The sequence below is a fragment of the Plecotus auritus genome (genome assembly GCF_963455305.1).
Source record: "Plecotus auritus genome assembly, chromosome: 9".
NCBI classification, from domain to species: domain Eukaryota; kingdom Metazoa; phylum Chordata; class Mammalia; order Chiroptera; family Vespertilionidae; genus Plecotus; species Plecotus auritus.
In genome coordinates, this window is record NC_137783.1 from 97,166,903 (window position 1) to 97,185,295 (window position 18,393).

Consider the following 18,393-nt stretch of genomic DNA (forward strand, 5'->3'; position numbering starts at 1 on the left):
GGCTGAGCTTTTGACGTTGACTGGCATAGGAACCGACCAATGAGAACCAAATCTGGGTGTTGTGGGGAGCCAATAGCTGCCTAGGAGGCGGAGCTTTTGACACTGACTGGCATAGGAACCAACCAATCAGAACCAAAGGTGGATGCTGTGGAAACCCAATGGCTTTCTAGTAGGCAGAGCTTTTGACACTGACTGGCATAGGAACTGACCAATGAGAACCAAATCTGGGTGCTGTGGGGAGCCAATAGCTGCCTAGGAGGCAAAGCTTTTGATGCTGACATAGGAACCGACCAATCAGAACCAAATTGGAGGGCAGTTGGGGGCAACATCAGGCCTGCAGGAGAGGGCAGTTAGGGGTGATCAGGCTGGCAGGCAGAGGTAGTTAGGGGCAATCAGGCAGGCAGGCAGGTGAGCAGTTAGGAGCCAGTGGTCCCAGATTGTGAGAGGGATGTCTGGCAGTCAGACATCCCGCAAGGGGTCCCCAATTGGAGAGGGTGCAGGCTGAGTTGAGGGAACCCCCCTCTGTACATGAATTTTGTGCACTGGGCTTCTAGTTACTTATAAAAATGCTAAACTTGAGTCTTTCTCTGCCCAGTACTACCACAAGGGAGTTATGATCAACAAGAAAAACACTTTTTTTTTCAACTTTTCTGAGATTAATCTCTAGGAATCATACATGGTCCATTTTTGAAATTGGGAACAAATAAATTGGGAGCCCAGATTGAAAATTCATATTGCTTAATACTGGAAAATTAAGAGTAACTGACATTCTGGACAGACAGTATAGCTAGCTCACCAGGGATCCCTTGAGGAATGTGAAGGAAAATAACTCACTACCAAAGCAGAGAGATAATTTGACAAGCTAAGGTTATGGACAATGGATAGAATAGTTGTGAGTATGAGAATGTAAGCTGCTCAGATACTCTAAAGTAACACAAATAACTTGAAATCAAATATGAATAGACCAAATAAAATATTAAATATGCTTGTTTTCAAAAGTAATTAGCCATTACAACTTGGTCCTTGGCTTTTCCTCCTCACTTTTCTCCTTTTATTCTCTAGTCTTGTATTTCTGTTCAATTCTAACACAGGGCAATTTAACTGTCTTTTTTGTCAATTTTCCATTTACTGTCTAGTCAGGTCAGGTCTCCAGTGTCTCAATTACCAGGCCAAGTGACTTTTCAAAATGTTTTCCTAAAGTTTAATTCACTCCTTAAGAGGAAATATGTTGTGAGTTCTTAAGATCATAATGCTTTTCACCCTGATGAGCAAGTGTCAAAGTCTTATCCTGTGCATTGTCTACAATACCAGATACAGTGGGCAGACCCTGCAGAGGCTTCATCAGCATCACTTCAGGCTGGCATGGTGTGGTAAAACGGATTACACAGGTACTTTATGGTTACCATTGATTGCAGTCTGTCTGTTACAAATGAAAGGATGTTGATGTTAAGTGCTATTTAAAAAGATCAATGTTGGATATATTTCATTTGCTTATTGTAATTGTTCATGGAAACATTAATTATAATTCAACAATTCACTTTAATGTCTGAATGTTTATATTCTTGATTAGTTGATCAAATTTGTATACTCATGCTATATGTAGCATTTTCTTTATTTTTTGTTTTACACTTAACTGAATAAAAGCATTATACACACATAATGTTTTTTGTTCTTTAATTCTCACATGAGGATAGTTTTTATTGATTTTAGAGAGAAAAGAAGGGAGAGAGAAAGAGAGAGATATGTGAGAGAAACATTTATCTGTTATCTCCTATATATGTCCTGATGGGGGATCAAACCTGAAACCCAGGTATGTGCCCTGACTAGGGATTGAACCCCAAACTTTTGGTGCATGGGATGACTCTCCAATCAACTGAACCACCCAGTCAGGGCTATAATGTTACATATATATATACACACACACTATATAATAAAAGAGTAATATGCAAATTAACCATCACTCTGCTACACCCACAAGCCACGCCCACCAGCCAATCAGGAGCGAATATGCAAATAAACCCAACCAAGATGGCTACGGCCACAGAGAGCAGGAGGGAGGCTTGGGTTTCCCCGGCAATGGAGGAAGCCAAGCTTTCTGCCTGCCCTTGCCGGCCTAGGCCTCCACAAAGTTTCAATGATAGAAGATACATAAATCCAAACAGAAATGGCAGCAGCCAAAGAGCTGGAAAGAGCAGGAGGCTAGGGTTGCCCGAGGTGATGGAGGAAGCCAAGCTTCTACAGCCCTGGCCGGCCCAGGCCTCTGCTTAAGGCTACATAGTTTCAATTATAGAAGATACATAAATCCCCCCAAAAATGGCTGCCGCCACGGAGCAAGCAGAAGGCTTGGCTCCACTCCAAGCTACAAAGTTTCAATTATAGAAGATAAATAAACCCCAGATACCAGGGCCTCCGCTTGGGTCGCCAGGGGGCGTGGCCAGCCTGCAAACCACCACAGACCCCTCACCCAGGCCGCCCCACGCCCCAAGGGAACCCCCACCCTGATCCGGGACACCCTTCAGGGCAAACCAGCTGATCCCCACCCATACACCAGGCCTCTATCCTATCTAATGAAAGAGTAATATGCAGATTGACCATGACTCCAACACATACGATGGCTGCCCCCATTGGTCAAAGATCCTGCCCCCAAGTGGACACAAGATGGCCGCCACAAGATGGCCAGCAGGAGAGGGCAGTTGTGGGTGATCAGGCCTGCAAGGGAGGGCAGTTGTGGGTGATCAGGCCAGCAGGGGAGGGCAGTTGGGAGGGACCAGGCCTGCAAGGGAGAGTAGTTGTGGGGGACCAGGCCTGCAGGGGAGTGCAGTTAGGGGTGACCAGGCCTGCAGGGGATGGCAGTTAGGCATCAATCAGGCTGGCAGGTGAGTGGTTAGGGGTGATCAGGCTGGCAGGCAGAAGTGGTTAGGGGCAATCAAGAAGGCAGGCAGGCGAGCAGTTGGGAGCCACCAGTCCTGCATTGTGAGAGGGATGTCTGACTTTCTGTTTAGGCCCGATCCCACTGGGATCGGCCTTAAACGGGCAGTCGCACATCCCTCGAGGGGTCCCAGATTGGAGAGGGTGCAGGCTGGGCTGAGGGACACCCCCCTCCCCTGTGCATGAATTTCATGCACCGGGCCTCTAGTATATATATAATTATGCAATATATTATACCAGAAAAGAAATCGTGCTCTACATATATGCATAGATAAACATATACAAACAAAAACACACACATGCACATTTAATCAATTAGGTTTGAGTTGCAAACTATGTACAAAGGCCTTAAATAGATCAAGTCTTGGATATGAATAGATTGTAAGTAATTACTGATGGCAATATCTCTAACTTACATGAGAGTATATGTACATATCCTATAAAATATATATATAGACACACACATATATATTGCTATCAGATTATTGTTTTTTAAATAATTTATAATATAATTCATACCCTATTTAAGGTGTTAATGCATAGTTTGCAACCCAAACCTAATTGATTAAATATGCGTGTGTATTTGTATATGTATATGTATATATAAATTTTTTTTCAGGTATTATATACATGATGTAGTATATTTCTTATTATATAATAGTTTATTATGAAACATATATAATCTATAATATTCCTTATATAAATAAGTCTTCACTATAAGGGCACACTTTAAAAAAATAATGCTAAGTATTTTAAAGTATGTTATTCTTGTCAATTTTCACTTTGAATTTAGCATCTCACTCTCTTAGGTTGGAGTCCTTTCAATTGGTTTGATTTTAATCTTTGGTTTTAGGGAAGGATTATAGAATTTTAGAGGTGGGGGGCCTTACTGAACATCAAAGGACTAGAGCCACTTATCTTTGAAGCAGTCAGATATGTGACCACAGGCTCTGTTAATCCAGCCTGTGTTGTCTGACTTAATCATGGGGAAGGTTTGAGTTCACTTTCTGCCCCTACACCCTCAGAGCTTTGTTACTTTCTTTATATTCTGCAGTAGGGAAACAGAAATAAAAGGAAGAAAAGTGGAATGCAAACTCCCATGTGTCTAAGCTGTGTTGCCAAGCACTTATATTTTGCCTGCCTACTTGCCTTTGCTTTGATGAGTTTTAGCAGGTCGTTTCTAGCCGCAGCTCAGAATTCCTTCAAAGCTTGGTCTTTGGAGCAGCACTATGATAGAGAGATGGGCCAAGTGATCTAAAATCTGCATGCCCATAGAATGCACACTGTTTTCATTTACATCTACACTAATAAAAGAGAAACATGCAAATTAACCATCACTCCGCTATGCCAAGCCACACCCACCAGCCAATCAGACTGAGTATGCAAATTAACTCATCAAAGATGGCAGGTAAATTTGCATAGGCAGGCAGGCAGCGCCATGGCCCACCCCTGAGGGTCCAGGTCCATCTGGGCAGCGCCAGACACCGCTGGCAAGGTACCAGTCCATCGGGGCCCTAGGAGGCAGGTTTGGCAGCACCAGACGCCACCCGCAGGTCCAGATCCATCTCAGGCCCCGGGAGGGGCAGCGGCCTGCCTAGCCACGCCTGTGGGCCCTGGGAACATCACCGCCCTGGGGAGGAGCAGCTCGGCCTGCTTAGCCACTCCCGTGGGGCCCCGGGAACATCGCAGCCCAGGGGAGGGGCTCTGGGGACATCGCTGCCCCGGGGAGGCATGGCCGGCCCGCCTAGCCACTCCCTTGGGGTTCTGGGAACATCGCTGCCCAGGGGAGGCATGGCTGGGCCACCTAGCCACTCCAGTGGGGCCCCAGGAACATCGTAGGCATGGGGTTGCTGAGACCCAGACAGGGCCTCTGGCCCCAGATTCACAGCTTCGCAGAGACTGATTACCAGGCTGCCCAGTGGCCATGTGGCTGGGCCACAGGCTGCCCATTCAAGATGTGACACAGAGAGGAGGTGCGGGAGGAAATCCAGAGAATGGGATGTGGGGGTTCAAGAATCACTTCCTTTGGGCTTCGTCCTTGGTCTTGGTTCTTTTCTTTCGGGCCTAGAGCCCAAGCACTGCAGGAGATAGGGGTGGATGAAGGCCGAATGTGGAAGAAGAGGCATGAGGCCCGACTGCGGGGCTGCCTGAGGGGCGGCTCCAGGGCCAGTGCCACAGCTTTGGCAAAGAGCCTGGCCAGGAGGCGGGCGTTCCAAGGGGTGCCGAGCAGCGCCTCGCCATCCCTCTATGAGGACACCCACACAGGTGCTGCCTTCGCCAGCAGGCTCTGGGCGACATCTGCAAATGCGACTGCAACCTCTAGCATTCTGGGCAAAGAACTGACCCTGTGCCCCTCTGGGTACCAGGCTTGCTAGGAGTGTGCTGTCACCAACGCCATAGATCAAAGACAAAAACCTGGCGAGGGGGGGTGCACCAGAGGGCGCTCAGGCTGGGGCAGGGGGTGGGGAGGGTGGGGGGAGGGTGGGGGGAGGGTGGGCAGGGATCTGCCTCGCCTGCAGAGAGAGAAGTTCTGCAGTGGCCCCAAGACAGAGGGGCAAGGACCCGCAGCCCTGAGGCGGGGGTTGAGGGGCGGTGCCACCTCAGTGGAGGGGTGCCGCACTGCAGGGTACCGGACTGACTGACGTGATTCAGAGAAGCTCCCAGTGCTAACCGGCGTGTCCCAGTGCCTTCGCTGAGCTTTGAGGGCCAATTGAGATACTATATAAGGAAAATGAGTGAAGAAGTGAGAAAGAAAAGGAAAGGCGAACAACACAAAAGAAAGACTGGAAGTAACCTGTAAACCCATTGTCACTTAAATAGGGAATACAGTCAATAGTGTTGTAATGATAGTATGATGCCAGGTGGGTACTGGAAATATCGGGGAACACTTTGTAAAGTATATGATTGTCTAACCACTATTCTGTAACTAATATAAAAACTGAAACCAATACAAAATAATATTGAATGTAAGCAAATGAAAATTGGAGTGAAATTTTTATAAATTTCAAAGTTTAAATAAAGGCTATAAGGGAAGGAAGGGGGAGAATAAAAATAGTGTTTTTCATTTTACCACTTTATTGTCTTTTCAGTACATGAAAAAGACAGTTGTCTTTATATGGTATTTTTATACTTTTCTAAGTCATTATCTCATTTTAATTTCAGGGCAACTTAAAGACAAGATAATTATTCCCTCCACTATTCAAAGAAATGAAATCTTGGTGTCTGGTCCCAATGATTCAATTGTCAAGCCCTTATTGTAAAGCAGGGTTAGTCAAATTTTCTGTGAAGGGTCATATCTATACTAATAAAAGCCTTGGGGGTGATCAGGCCAGCAGGGGAGGGTAGTTGGGGGCAATCAGGCTGGCAGAGGAGCAGTTAGTTGTCAATCAGGCCAGCAAGGGAGCAGTTAGGGGGCAATCAGGCAGGCAGGCGAGCGGTTAGGAGCCAGTGGTTAGGAGCGAGCAGTTAGGAGCGAGCAGTTAGGAGCCAGATTGTGAGAGGGATGTCCAACAGGGATCGGGCCTAAACCTGCAGTCGGACATCCCCCAAGGGGTCCCAGATTGGAGAGGGCGCAGGCTGGGTTGAGGGACACCCTCCCGAGTGCATGAATTTCGTGCACCGGGCCTCTAGTTATATAATATAAATAAACAAAAATAGTAATCAGTTTCTAAAAGGGATTTTTTTTGGTATTACACAAAGTTGTAAAATGTCAATTGACTCTATAAATTAATATTTGGTGTTGGCTTGGGTGTTCTTGGAGATTTTTTAGGGGTGGGTACTAAAGTACTCTAAAAACTATTTCTTGGCACTATCACTAACCATTAATTTCACTTATTTATTTGAAAACAGTGTAAGTTTTACACACAACAAAGCTATATATATATATATATATATATATATATATATATATGTATATCTATCTATCTATCTATATATATAGATAGATAGATATACATATGTATATATATAACTTTGTTGTGTGTAAAACTTACACTGTTTTCAAATAAATAAGTGAAATTAATGGTGTCCCTCATCCCGGCCTGCACCCTATCCAATCTGGGGCCTCTCAAAGGATGTCCTACTGCTGGTTTACAGGGATAAGGCCTAAACTGGCAGTCGGACATTCCTCTCCAATCCGAGACTACTGGCTCCTAACCGCTCCCCTGCCTGCCTGCCTGATTGCCCCTAACCACTGTGCCTGACGGCCTGCTCGCCCCCAAATGCCCCCCCGGCAGCCTGATCACCCCCAACTGCCCCCCATGCCAGTGTGCTTGCCCCCAACTGCCCCCCCTGCTGGCCTGCTTGCCCCCACCTTCCCTCCCCACTGGCCTGCTTGCCTCCAACTGGCCCCCCTGCTGGTGTGCTTACCCCCAATGGCCCTGAACCCCCCCCCCCACCAGCCTGATCACCCACAACTGCCCTCCCCTTTTGGCCTCTAACTACCTCTACCTTGGCCTGCCACCATGGTTTGTCCAGAAGAACATCCAGAAGGTCTCCTGAAAGGTCTCCCAGTCTAAATTACCATATTACCCTTTTATTAGTATAGATAGAGGCCTGGTGCATGGGTGGGGGCCTGCTGGTTTGCCCTGAAGGTTGTCCCAGATCAGGGTGGGGGTTCCCTTGGAGCATGGGGCAGCCTGGGCAAGGGGCCTGTGGTGGTTTGCAGGCCAGCCATGCCCCCATGGAGTGAGGGTCCCCGCTGGGGGGGGGGGGGGGTGTGGCCAGCCTGGGTGAGCAGCTGAGGACTGTTTACAAGCTGGCCACACCCTCTTCAGGGTGGGGGTCCCTGCTGGGGTGAGGGGCTGATGGCTGTTTTCAGGCTGGCCAAGCCCCTCAGTGGGGACTCTCACCCTATAGGGGTATGGCCAGCCTGGGTGAGGGACTGAGGGCTGTTTGAAGGCTGGCCAACCCCCCCCCCAGCGGGGACCCTCACCCCATGGGAGTGTGGCCAGCCTAGGTGAGGGACTGAGGGTTGTTTTCAGGCTGGCCACACCCCCTTCAGGGTGGGGGTCCTTGCTGGGGTGCCTGGCCAGCCTGGCTGATGGCTGTTTGCAGGCTGGCCACGCCCCCCGGTGACCCAAGCTCCCAGCCCCTCCTGTTTTTCTTTTTTTTTTTTTTTTCAGCGCCTTCTTGAGCAGGGGCCAGGGCCGGCTGGAAGCAGGTATCTGGGATTTATTTATCTTCTATAATTGAAACTTTATAGCCTTGAGCCGAGGCCAGGGCTGGCCAAGGCGGGTGGTATGCTTGGCTTCCTCCATCACTGGGGGCAACCCAAGCCTCCTGCTCGCTCCAGCTCCATGGCTGCAGCTATATTTGTTGTGTTAATTTGCATACTTGCTCCTGATTGGCTGGTGGGCCTGGCTTTTGAGTGTAGCAGAGGTATGGTCAATTTGCATGTTTCTCTTTTATTAGTGTGTGTGTATATATATATATATATATCTATATATATATATACATATATATGTATATATATGCATATATAAACATTTATATATATCTAACTGTTTTCAATAACCTGTCTATTCCAGTATCAACTATCAGATGGAAAGTTAAGAGTGGTCAGGATTAATTTTTTAAGAAACATTTTATTAATGGGAAAGTCATCATTATACCAGGAATTCAAGTGTGGATGGATAGACTTCAGCTCATCCAGGACCACCTTAAAATTTAAGCAAAATTCAGATGGATATGCACTTTTCTTTAGAGAGGATCTATAATTTTATAGAACCACACTCTATTTTACAGGTTCATAGGATATATGTAAAATTATATGTAAGAGAAACCCCAAATTTTGAAATCTTACCATGATAGAAACTTATTTCTTCCTCACTGAAAATTCCAGGCTGATGTGATGACTTTACATCCTGAAATGGTTATAGATCTAGGATCCATTGATCTTTTTTGTTCCATCATTCTATACATTATTTATAGATGGCTCATAAATAGATCAGCATTTCAGCCAACATAAAGACCCTTTCCTTTTCAAGGCAAGACCAAAAATTGTACTATGTTTTCATTGAAGTCCTCATTAATCCCATTGATTAGAACTTAGACATGAAATTCTCATTCTGTGTTTTCATGTGTCTAGCCAAAAAATCAAGTGTATTACCTTAAAAGAAATAAGAGAATAACTGTTAGGGAGAATCAGTAGTTTGCCACAAACATACAATTTAAAGTGCTTAGAACATTACCTGGTATATACTATTATAAGGACACATTACATATTAGCTATTTTAGCGATGGATTCTTTAAAAGAACTCTGTCATATAAAGGTTGGAAAAAAGCGATAGTGACAGGGGAGTCAAGGTATTATGATCTGTAAATTAGTTACCCCATGTAACACTGTCTTCTTTGTTTTATATATACATTGTTTGAATTTGTATTGATAAGAATTATTTAATCTAATAGAATAGCATGCCTCAGTGTTTCTCCCATGGTACTAGGTATGCACTAAATGACTTGCTCATTGACACAGCTCCAGAGACCTAACTAGTTTGTGATATTGAAAGGCATTTTGTGTGGTGTGAAACTTCAGCCTTAGATATGGTATTTCCTCTAATGCATGAAAACAGATTTTTTAGATTTAAAGGAACAATTGTTCTACAGTGATTATCATATGCCACCCACATTGTTTTATTTAATCTAGGAGGTCTGAGGGTTCTTAATAAATTTTTATATTTTCTTAAACCAAAGATCTATATATTTGTATATGTCAAAGAAGTCTGGGGTATATGTCAATATTTCAAAACTATCCTAAGAAATTAATATTATATAAGTATTATTATTATCAATATTATTATAGATGTTAATTATTTGTACATGAGCAATTTGGTAGTTAGCCATCCAGCCAAAAATATGGGACATCTTTGAAGATTCTGAACTTTATTAGCCTCCTAAGAAACCAGATCCAAAACTTTATAGACATAACACATGTTGGGCATCAGATATTATTGCTATTTAGCACACTTAGAATTAAATTACATTTGTTATACTCATCACTATGAAAAACAGTGTGTTATAATAATCATGAAACATTAATTGGATATTTGTTAGAGATATTATCAGGAGTATTTAAGTATTAGGTTGAGAATTAGAATAGGTGAGTTTTATTTCTTCTTTCAGCTCCAAAAGCTCATTTAATTTGTTACTTTTCCAATTACAAGGCCTAGGCTCTAATTATAATTCCACTCCTAACAGTGTGATCATGAAGGGATCATCCAAATTCCAATTCTTTAAGGCCAGACAGCCCACCTCTGTAAATCTACACTTAATCATTAGGAGTATCCATCCAAAGGAAAAATAATTTTTAAATGTATTGGTTAAAACATTATACTTTCAGTTGCAAGTGACAGAAACACAATTTTAAAGAAATTAATAAAATAGGTGGTGGAGTGATTTCTTGGATGGTAATGGAGGCATTTATCTTTGAACACATTTCATGGTCAGATGAATTGTGATGTCTCGGCTCAGGGGATAATATCATTGGCCAGTCTTAGACATATGTCCACCTGAGTGCTTGCAGCTGAGTCTTGGTCTATAACCAGAATAACCAGAGAAGTAGGAAGGAAGATAGCAATAATAACAGAGATAACTTCTCAACAGTTTTCAAGGGGTCTGTTGGAAGAGTAAAATTTTATGAGTTTAGTCTGAAACAAGCATATCAAACTTGCAGTCCATGCGCTGCATGCAATCCACAATGAATACTTATTAATGATTACTCATTTATTTCAGCCCTTTGTATTCAGCATGTCTCTTATTGAAATAAACCAAAATTGAAGCTTTTGTTTTTTTGTGGCCCACATAAACTTAATACTTGTTTATTTGGCCTGTGTTAGCCTTTGAGTTTTACATGCTTGGTCTAAAAGCTCTAATAGGATGAAAGTAATTCTCTTTGAAATGACTAAGGGAGCCTCAATGAATAACAGGTATTTTAATTCCACTTAATGGAAAACCAATGTCTGCTTCTTTTCTGTCTTAGACTACATGTTAGTTATGATAAATGTGGAAAAGGAAGGGAAGAAGGAGATGTTATTAGGGTTAGGATTACAGTCATTGCTATTGGCTTGAATTGATGATTTTTAAAAATCAAGAGACTATCAATGGAAGGAGTACTACAGGAAGATGTAGAATAAGTTTGGAGAATGAGATGCTAATCTTACTCTACTACCAAATCTGTATGGCCTGACCAGGTTAATTAATGTGCCTGAGCTTCAGTTCCTAATTTTGTGAATTGAAGTGGTTGAGCCAGATTATCTCTAAGGTCCATTTTAGCTTTAATATTCCTTGAGCCCATTAAGGAGCCAGTAATAGAAGGCAAACAATATATACACAGCAACATCATTTAATTGCTTAAAATATTTTAATGACTCCCCATTGCAGTATAGCATTACAGTTAAGAAATTGCTCAGTTTATCTGGGTCCCAATTTCCTTACTTGGGTTATTGTTGGGATTTACCTAAGATTGTGTACATTAAAAAATACCACAATGCTCAGAAAATGATACGCATTTAATAAGTACTGGCTACCACTATTGACTATAGGGTTAAGTTAATTTTTGAATGACTTACTTAGCCCCCTTTAATTTTGACCATCTCACTAGCATTGTCTCTCACCATTCTCTGCCTTACACATCAAGTTGAAAACCACAAAAGAGTCTTTATTTTTCATTCACTTTTGAAGGACAATTTTACAGGGTAAAGATTTCTACATTGCTAGTCTTTTTTTCCCCCTCACAACACTTAAATATTTAATTCCACTCTCTTCTTGCTTACATGGTTTCTGAGAAGTTGGATGTCATAGTTTTTTACCCCCTGGCTTTTTTCAAGATTTTTATTTTTAAAAAATTTAAATAGAATATATATGCTTCAGTGAAAGTTTGGGCATTTATTCTGCTTGGTGCTCTCTGAACTTCCCAGATTTGTGACTTGATACCTGATATTAAATTGAAGAAATTATCAGTTGTTTTAAATTCCCAGTCTGATCATTCCAACATGCATGCCTTCTATGTCTGAGTTTGGTTGTGTTGCTTGTCTCTTAAAATTGTGGTTTTTTACCTTTTTGTACACCTTGTAATTTTTTCTTAGTCCCCAGACATGGTGTACTGGGTTAAGGAACTTCTGTAAATAGGTCTTTAAATAGGTAGGGTGCAGGGGGATGGGAAGCATTTTATAAACCCACTAGTAGCCCTGCCCGTGAATCCGTGTGCCAGTAGCTCTCTGCGGGGCCTGGCCGCTCCACGCCCGCTGCCCAGTAGCTCTCTGCGGGGCCTGGCCGCTCCACGCCCGTGGCTCAGAGACCCATCGGCGCCCTGGCCTGGCCAGAGGCCCATCCGCGGCTGGGCGTGGAACGCTTGCCTCTTTGCTGCAAGCATTCTGCCAGGCTGCTCACGCTGCCCGCTCTCAGCGGCCGCCCCCCGTCCCTGTTGTTCCATGCCTGCTGCCCAGAGGCCCTCTGCAGCTGGGGTGGAACGCTTACCTTGTCGCCATGGCAACAAAGCAAGCATTCCACCAGGCAGCTCACACTGCCTGCTCTCAGTGGCCACCCCCCTCCAACCTCCCGGGACTGGGGGACTCCAGCTGGGCTGAGAGGACTGGGCACTGCCATCTTGTGGCTATGGGCACCGCCATCTTTATGATGGGGTGACAGTTAATTTGCATATTACCCTTTTATTACCATAGATAGGATGATTCTGTATTTTAGTAAGTCTGTTCCTGACCATGAACTTCACCAATGTTTCTCAGTTCCCCCTGCCCTTAGGTGGGGAAGGATGGCTACAGTGGGTTGAAGTTGAGAATTTCCTTTTTCTCACGTGGAAAGCTAGAAGGGTCTGAAGGTGGGTATTTCTCTGCAGGAGGTCAGAGCAGCTGGAACTGGTTAATGTCCCCTTCCCAGGTCAGGTAGGCTCTAGTAAAAACCCCAGCAGCTTAGGCTCTAATTAAATAGTTTCACCTGAGGTCACACCATGATAAGAACAGAATGCTTGGCCATATTCCAAAATGGTGACTTCCCCCCACTTCTGCAGGACACTTGAGGGGATTTTTCTCCCAACTCATGAAGGCGTGAGGACCTCCTACTTCCATGGGTGGGGCCCCTGAAATTCTTAAACTTGTCCACCCTGAACCTGAAGCAATGCATCCATGACCGCTGAGGTTTCCTACCGCAGCTCTGGTTCCCTCAGAGGTTTCTGCTCCGGTAAGTTGTGATTCTCTGTATTCGCTTGTCTGTCTGTTCAGTTTTGGAGACATCCATTTTCCCTTGCTTTCCCTATGGATCTAAAAGGAGTCGTTGATTTTAAAGTTTGTTCAGCTTCTTACATGTTGTTAGGTGGGAGACGCAATTTCTACATGCCAGTCCAGACACTGGAACTTGCCTTAGTGAAATCAGAGGTGTTTGTTTTGTACACAAGTGCAGATATCCATCAGACAACTGAAAACTGGTGCTGATAGCTCACAAAAATTTGAAGGATGAAGATATTGATATAGAAGATGAGCCAGAAGTAATAGTACTAGCAAGTGGATGAGAAAAGGGCATACCAAAAGATCCATGATGCTAGAATCTTGGGAGTTCTCCCCAGCCCTGTTTTTGACAAGGTAATATAACATTTCCTATAGTATTTGTTCTCTCTCTTCTACAGGTTTGATCCTGAAGTAGTTTAGGACCCAGGTAGTGTAAATATTAACATGGTATTATATAAAATCTATGTGACAAAGGAACATGTTATTTCAAGACACCATTGACATGGAGAATCAATAACTCTCGGGTAATAATTTCATTACCCAAGCCTTAAAAACCTTCTTGATTTTGCTGACACTTTAATTATCAAATGACAAGTCTAGTCCTAAAGTAGCAAGTCTGCACACCTGACATTCAATTCACGTGTTTTTACTCATCTGTATACCATTCTCAACCATTTGAAAATCTGTTCTCTACCACTGTGGTGGCACAGAAAATAATATACTTATCACTTAACATTTTGACTAATTCTTTTTCAGTGAATTCAAAATTTAGAGCAATTTTTATAAGAGATATTTTTATAGTGATATTAACCTTTAGGTGTGCTTGACTTTGTAGTGTTAGAATAATTGATTTGCTAGATTTCACCTTTCTTGGTTCATTTAATTTTATCTTGGAAGACTTTTTTCCTTGTCCTGCTACCATGCTACTCCTTGCACTGATGATGTCAGATAAGGGAATATATACCTACTCCCAGGTGCCATAAAATACATGTGTAATTATTTGCTGGGTTATTTTATATCCCCTGCTTCCAAAAAAAATTGATATAGCTTATGAGGTAATCTATTTAGATACCTGGCATTGAATTTCAAATAGAATGTACTACATGGATTCTTAGACACTGAACAAGTTAGAAAATACCTAACACCTTAATCTAAACAGCCTCCATTTCTTCCACGACACTTGTGAGGCCAACCAATATTGCAGAAAAAAAGCACCACATCCTAGATTTTCTCTGCTGCTTACCATATGGCTGAATTGACCACTCCCTTTTGCTTGTTAACAAATGAAGAAACAATTGCATCACCTATCAATGAATAAGTCATTGAACAAAAGTCATGAAGTCTCCAGATTTTCAGACTCTACATCTACACTCCCCAAAAAACAACAGTTGGTGGAAGTTACCATTCTAAAACACCAGTCCTGAATGTCACGTGCTTAGAACCCTTGCTGGGTGTAAGCTGAACCACTGAGAGGTTTGCAATGATGTTGAGAAGAGAACAGTATCCAGGAGACAAACCCTGACAAGGCACCTCACCTGGAGAAGTATTCCTTCTGTGGTAAGTGATGTTACTATAAAGTAATGAAGTTATAGGATTACTATTATTTAGTATCTCCAAGAAGAAATGAGTTAGCTCACTTGGAATAGAAAGGGAGGGAGCAGGTAAAATGTTAAATGTTGGATATACGTTTTTTAATAATAATCCAGGAGGAAATATAAACTTTGTGAAGATACTCCTGTAGGTTGGTGGAAAGAAGATTAAATCTGAACATATACGAGATGTGTAAAATCATATGTTAACATAAATCGACATCATGTGTGGTATTGGCATAATAATAGGGAGGCCAGTGAAATAAAATAAAAATAGAGGCCAAGTAATGTGGACCTCTAGTATATGATAAATGTGACATCTCAAATCACTAGTTCAAAGATGGAATTTTTAAAAATGATGCCAGAACAATTGGTTAATCATTTGAAAGAAAAAATTAGAACTTTGGTCCATTCCTCACCCCACATACAAAAATAAGGTTTAAATGGAACAGCAATATCAAACCATACAGGTACTAAAAAAAAAGACATCATTTTAAAATGTTTTATTCATCTTTACTTTTAAACTTTTAAATTTAAAGTACATTCCTCTTGAGCATTGGCCTGCACATCAGAGGGTCATGGGCTTGATTCCCAGTTAAGGGCACATGCTGGGTCGCAGGTCTCATCCCCACCCCAGGTCAGGGCATGTGTGGATGTGACCTATGGATGTGACACATGGATGGTTCTTTCTTTCTTTCTTTCTTTCTTTCTTTCTTTCTTTCTTTCTTTCTTTCTTTCTTTCTTCTCTCTCTCTCTCTCTCTCTCTCTCTCTCTCTCTCTCTCTCTCTCTCTCTCTCTCTCTCTCTCCTTTCTCTCCTTGCCTCCTCCCTTCCACTCTCTCAAATCAATGTGGGGGAGGGGGGACTACATTCCTCTTTAACCTAGGTGCAGAGAAAAGAATTCTAAATATGAATCAAAGTCCAGATAAAAGAAGAGATTGATAAATTTGATTGCACACAATTTTTAAAAATAACATCTTTTATGACAAAAAAAAGACACATTATAAACACGCTTAAATGACACTGACAAACTGGAAGAAAATATTTCATATCTATACCTATATGAAAATTAACTCCATACCTATGTGAAAATTAACTCCAAATGAATGACAGACTTCAAATACAAGAACTAAATATCAAATATCTAGAAGAAAACATAGAAGAGCTTGGATTCAACAAAGATATTTCAGTAGGACATAAAAAAGCAGTGGATCTTAAAGGATAAATTCAACTTCATCAAAACTTACAAGTTTTACTCTTAGAAGACACAATTAACAAAGGTAAAAAGAAAAGTAAACCAAGGACTGGGAGAAAATATTTGCTAAACATGCATTTGACAAAAGAACTTATATATGAAATACATAAAGAACACTTCAACTCAATAAACAAGCCAATTCTAAATACAGGCAAAAGATTTCAACAGACAGTTCATAGATGATGTAAAGATGGAAAATAGTACATGAAAAGATACTCCATATCAGTCATTAGAAAATTCAAATTAAAACCACAATGAGTTAACACTAAATAGCTGCTAGAATGACTACTATTTAGACGACTAACCATGTCACATGTTGGTGTACAACTGGAACTCTAGAACACTGCTGATGGGAATATAAAATGGTACCACCACTTAGAAAAAGTTTGTCAGTTTCTCTAACATTTATCTGTGTGTTTTTACCCCCAGTGCTTTCTGCTATGTATTATTTTCTTTTCCCTGCTTATTATAGATTTAATTTGCTTGGCCTTTCTAATTGTCTTAAGGTGAAAGTTGAAGTCATTATTTGATACTTTCCTTCTTATCTAACATGGGTTATGCTCAGTTTATCTCTGGTTACTGCTTTAGCTCCATCCTCAAGTTTCGATATGCCATGTTTCACTGTGATTCTGTTTTCCTTTGAACCATGTATGATTTATAAGTGTGCTATTTAACTATTTCTAACTATTGGGGGATTTCTATTTTTCCATTATTAATTACTATTTAAATTTCATTATAGTCAGAAAATATACTTCTATTAATCAGACTTGCTTTATGGACCAGAATATGGTCTTAGAAATGTTTTATGTTTACTTATGAAATGTGTGTATACTGATGTTGTTGGGAAGAATGTTATATAAATGTCAAATAGGTAACGTGAATTGATGGTGAAGTGAAAATCCTTCGTATCTTTACTGATTTTCCGTCGACTTGTTTTATAAAATATTGAGACATTTTCAACTGTCTCTATGGGCTGCTTTCTCTTTTCACTTGTAAATGTTTATTTGTAAATGCTTCATGTATTTTGAAGCTCTGTTATTAAGTGCAGAAGCATTAAATTTTTTATATCTTCTTGATGAATTAACTCTACTACCATAAAATAATCCTTTTATTCCTGATATTTACATATACATGTACTTTTTCTTATGTTAAACTCGCCATTCTATATTTCTCTTGATAGTGTTAGCATGACATATCTTTTTACATCCTTTCATCTGCTTTATCCTATATAATAAAAGGCTAATATGCAAATCGACCAAACAGCGGAATGACTGGTCACTATGATGCACACTGACCACCAGGGGCAGACGCTCAATGCAGGAGCTGCCCCCTGGTGGTCAGTGCATTCCCACAGGGGGAGCGCTGCTCAGCCAGAAGATGGGCTCAAGGCAGGTGAGTGCAGCGGCAGTGGGTGGCAGCGCTAAGGAGTAGCGAGCCCGGCTTCTGGCTGAGCGGTGCTCCCCCTGTGGGTGCTCAAGCGGTGGTGGGAGCCTCTCCCACCTCTGCGGCAGTGCTAAGGATCCCTTGGGGAATGTCCGCTGAGGAGTCCCAGACTGCAAGAGGGTGAACGCCAGACTGAGGGACCCCCCAACCCACCGGTGCACAAATGTCATGCACCAGGCCTCTAGTGTCCTTATAATTAAAGTGAACTTCTTTTAAGCATCATATAACTGGGCCTTATTATAAAATTCATTATGGCTTTTCTGCTTTTGATTGGGTGCTTATATCAATTACATTCAATATGATTGTTCATATAGTTTAGATTTAATACCCCATCTTGCCATTTGTTTCAATTTATTAAAAGGAAATAATTACATTTATACTCATTTATCTTTTATTATTTTTTTCTTCTATCTGAACAACTCATTTTAACATTATTGTACATTGTAGTGCAAGTCTGCTAGAGTTGAATTCTTTCAACATTTGTATGTCAGAAAAAGTCATTATTTTACTGTCATTTTTTTGATAGCTATTTTCACCATGTACAGAATTCTTACTTAATAGAGTTTTCTTTCTTTTTTCTTTTTTGTAGTTTAAGGTTGTTGCTCCATTGTCTTCTAGCTAACACTGTTTGCAACAACAAATAAGCTTCTTGACACTTTTTTTCTTTGTTCCTCTGTACACAATATGTCTATTTTATCTCTACCTACTCAAGATTTTCTCTTTACCACTTTTAAAACAATTTGATGTGCCTTGGCCATTTTTTAAAATTTTATATGTCGCTGCTTGTGCGACTCCAATTATGCAAAATAATAGGCTGAATTAGCTTGTGCCATAACTCCCTGATGTTATTTCTTTTTAGATAACTATTTTTACCATTGTGTTCATTTGGGATAGTTTCTTTTATTATAGATCAGGTTCACTAATCTATTTATTCTGTGTTGAAC